Source organism: Glycine soja, chromosome 5 (genome assembly GCF_004193775.1).
Source record: "Glycine soja cultivar W05 chromosome 5, ASM419377v2, whole genome shotgun sequence".
NCBI classification, from domain to species: domain Eukaryota; kingdom Viridiplantae; phylum Streptophyta; class Magnoliopsida; order Fabales; family Fabaceae; genus Glycine; species Glycine soja.
In genome coordinates, this window is record NC_041006.1 from 14,046,011 (window position 1) to 14,050,154 (window position 4,144).

Here is a 4,144-nt window from a genome sequence, read left to right on the forward strand (position 1 = left end):
TGCTCCGGTTATCAGAATCGCAATTATTATATATGTATTTGGGGTAGAAAAAAATTTCCTACGCCGTGGCAGCCGCCATAGGCATGCTGAGGTCTCCATCGTCCAAAAATAGTGATTATGTCAAAAGTTTTTTATTTTTCAAGTTTTATTCACTTATTTTTCTTAACCTACCATTTTTAGCTTCCATAGTTAGACTTTGAATTTTTTCCTGAAATTTTTTGTGCTATCTTCTCATAATTTTATAAGGTTGCTCACAAAATTTGAAGTCATTTGGATATCATTTGAGGGTAGCTGTAGTTCAAACCTGCACCTTTATTTACATGACAAAGCCACTAGTTGTGCATGCTGAATGTAGTGTATGACTAGAGGAAATCCATCTGACTTACAACCCTTTGATCCTAAGATAGATAGGACATTTCATAGATTAGTTAGGCATCATTTTATACCTTTTGATCATTCTGAGCATTCCATTACTAGAGGAAATCCAAGAGGATCACATATTTCTGAAGGCTTTTCCTCATTCATTAGAGGGAGTGACAAAGGACTGGCTGTATTACCTTGCTCCAAGGTCCATCACGAGCTGGGATGACCTGAAGAGAGTATTCTTAGAAAAAAATTTCCCTGCTTCCAGGACCACAGCCATCAGGAAGGATATCTCAGGTATTAGACAACTCAGTGGAGAGAGCCTGTATGAATACTGGGAGAGATTTAAAAAACTATGTGCCAGTTGCCCTCACCATCAGATTTCAGAGCAGCTGCTTCTCCAATATTTTTATGAAGGACTCAGTAATATGGAGAGAAGTATGATAGATGCTGCTAGTGGTGGAGCCCTTGGAGACATGACTCCTGCTGAAGCCAGAAATTTAATTGAGAAGATGGCTTCCAACTCCCAGCAGTTTAGCGCCAGAAATGATGCTATAGTCATTAGAGGAGTGCATGAGGTAGCTACAAACTCAGCTGCATCATCTGAAACTAAGAACCTTGAAGGCAAATTGGATGCATTGGTTAACTTGGTAACCCAGCTGGCCTTGAACCAGAAATCTATACCTGTTGCAAGGGTTTGTGGTTTGTGCTCCTCTGCTGACCACCATACAGACCTTTGCCCTTCCATGCAGCAACCTGGAGCAATTGAGCAGCCCGAAGCTTATGCTGCTAATATTTACAATAGACCTCCTCAACCTCAGCAGCAAAATCAACCACAGCAGAACGATTATGACCTCTCCAGCAACAGATACAACCCTGGATGGAGGAATCACCCTAATCTCAGATGGTCTAGCCCTCAGCAACAACAACAGCAGCCTGCTCCTTCCTTCCAAAATGCTGCTGGCCCAAGCAGACCATACATTCCTCCACCAATCCAACAACAGCAACAGCCCCAGAAACAGCCAACAGTTGAGACCCCTCCACAACCTTCCCTCGAAGAACTTGTGAGGAAAATGACTATGCAGAACATGCAGTTTCAACAAGAGACCAGAGCCTCCATTCAGTGCTTAACCAATCAGATGGGACAATTGGCTACACAATTGAATCAACAACAGTCCCAGAATTCTGACAAGCTACCTTCTCAAGCTGTCCAAAATCCCAAAAATGTCAGTGCCATTTCATTGAGGTCGGGAAAGCAGTGTCAAGGACCTCAACCCGTAGCACCTTCCTCATCTGCAAATGAACCTGTCCAACTTCACTCTAACCCAGAAAAAGGTAATGACAAAAATTTACCTAACAATTTCTGTGCAGGTGAATCTTCCACTGGTAATTCTGATTTGCAGAAGCAGCACATCCTTCCTCTTCCATTCCCTCCAAGAGCAGTTTCCAACAAAAAAAATGGAAGAGGCAGAGAAAGAGATCTTGGAAACATTCAGAAAAGTAGAGGTAAACATACCTCTGCTGGATGCAATAAAGCAAATTCCAAGATATGTCAAATTCTTAAAGGAGATGTGCACTAATAAGAGGAAGCTTAAAGGAAGTGAACGAATTAGCATGGGAAGAAATGTCTCCGCATTGATTGGTAAATCTGTTCCTCAAATTCCTGAAAAATGCAAAGATCCAGGTACATTCAGCATACCTTGTATTATATGGAATAGTAAGTTTGACAATGCCATGCTAGATTTAGGAGCTTCTATTAGTGTTATGCCTCTGTCTATTTTTAATTCTTTATCTCTAGGTCCCTTGCAGTCAACTGATGTGGTAATTCATTTAGCTAATAGAAGTGTTGCCTATCCTGTTGGTTTCATAGAAGATGTCTTAGTTAGAGTTGGTGAACTGATTTTCCCTGTTGATTTTTATATTTTGAATATGGAGGATGGATTTTCTCAAGGATCAGTTCCCATCATTCTAGGCAGACCCTTTATGAAAACTGCTAGAACTAAGATAGATGTTTATGTAGGCACACTATCCATGGAGTTTGGTGATATAAATGTTCATTTTAATATTCTGGATGCTATGAAATACCCATCTGAAGATCTTTCTGTATTTCATGCTGAAATTATTGACCATGTTGTTGATTAATACATGACTGATCTTTACTCTATTATGCATGCCTCTCACTCTTCATGCATTGAGTCTGAAATTGTACTTGATCATATGTCTGAATTTGATGCTGAGAGTGAATCTAAGAGTGATATTGATTGCATGTCTGGTGGTGGTGTTTTACCTCTCGAGATTGATTTTATAGAGTCAGATAGGACTAACCATGTTTCAAGAAGTACACATACCTCTGACTTTCTTTATGAGGTAAAGGCTGAGAAATCATCTCCTTCTACCACTATCCAGCCAACCACACCAGAATTGAAGCTTCTTCCATCAAATTTAAAATACGCTTACTTGGATGATAGCAAGAGTTTTCCAGTGATTATATCTGCCACCCTTGCTGATGAGCAAGAGGAGATGTTGTTGTCTGTTCTCAAGAAGCATAAGAAGGCTATAGGCTGGACCCTGGCGGACATTCCTGGTATTAGCCCATCCACATGTACGCATCGAATAAATTTAGAGGATGGAGCTAAACCAGTAAGACAGCCACAGAGAAGACTCAACCCGGTGATTCTTAATGTTGTGAAGAAGGAGATAACCAAGCTTTTGCAAGCTAGAATCATTTATCCTATCTCCGACAGCCAATGGGTGAGTCCCGTCCAGGTAGTCCCGAGGAAGACCGGCCTCACAGTGATCAAAAATGAGAAGGAGGAGCTGATTCCTACTCGGGTGCAGAACAGTTGGAGAGTCTGCATTGACTATAGGAGGCTGAACCAGGTTACCAAAAAGGACCATTTTCCCCTGCCATTCATTGACCAGATGCTTGAGCGCCTGGCAGGTAAATCTCACTACTGTTTCCTTGATGGTTTTTCTGGTTATATGCAAATTACTATTGCTCCTGAGGATCAGGAAAAGACCACATTCACCTGCCCCTTCGGCACTTTTGCCTATAAGAGGATGCCTTTCGGCCTGTGCAATGCCCCTGTTACCTTCCAGCGGTGCATGATTAGTATTTTCAGTGACTTCTTAGAAAATTGCATAGAGGTGTTCATGGATGATTTCATTGTGTATGGATCCTCTTTTGATGGTTGTCTGGATAGTTTGGAAAAAGTATTGAATAGATGCATTAAAACTAACCTTGTTCTAAATTTTGAAAAATGTCATTTTATGGTTGAGCAAGGTATAGTTTTAGGCCACATTATTTCCAATAAAGGTATTGAAGTAGATCCTGCAAAAATTTCTGTTATTTCACAATTGCCTTACCCCTCTTGTGTGCGAGAGGTGCGATCTTTTCTTGGTCATGCAGGATTCTACAGGCGCTTCATAAGGGATTTTAGCAAAGTAGCCCTTCCACTGTCCAACTTGTTGCAAAAGGAGGTGGAGTTTGACTTTAATGACAGATGCAAAGAGGCTTTTGATTGCCTCAAAAGAGCACTGACTACCACCCCCATCATCCAGGCACCCGATTGGACACCCCTTTTGAGCTTATGTGTGATGCATCAAATTATGCATTGGGGGCTGTCCTTGCTCTGAAAATTGATAAATTGCCCAGGGTGATATATTATGCTTCTAGGACTTTAGATGCTGCCCAAGCGAATTATACTACTACTGAGAAAGAGCTTCTAGCCATAGTTTTTGCTCTAGAAAAATTTCGATCTTATTTGCTTGGTACCCGCAT

General features: G+C 41.1%; 1 non-coding gene across 1 annotated transcript; it reads right to left on the reverse strand.

Annotated features, from left to right (window-relative positions):
* Positions 1–638: 638 nt before the first annotated feature.
* On the reverse strand, positions 639–745 carry LOC114413918. The gene has a single exon (XR_003667058.1). It is a non-coding gene; the product is annotated as a small nucleolar RNA R71 (small nucleolar RNA).
* Between the last annotated feature and the right edge of the window lie 3,399 nt (positions 746–4,144).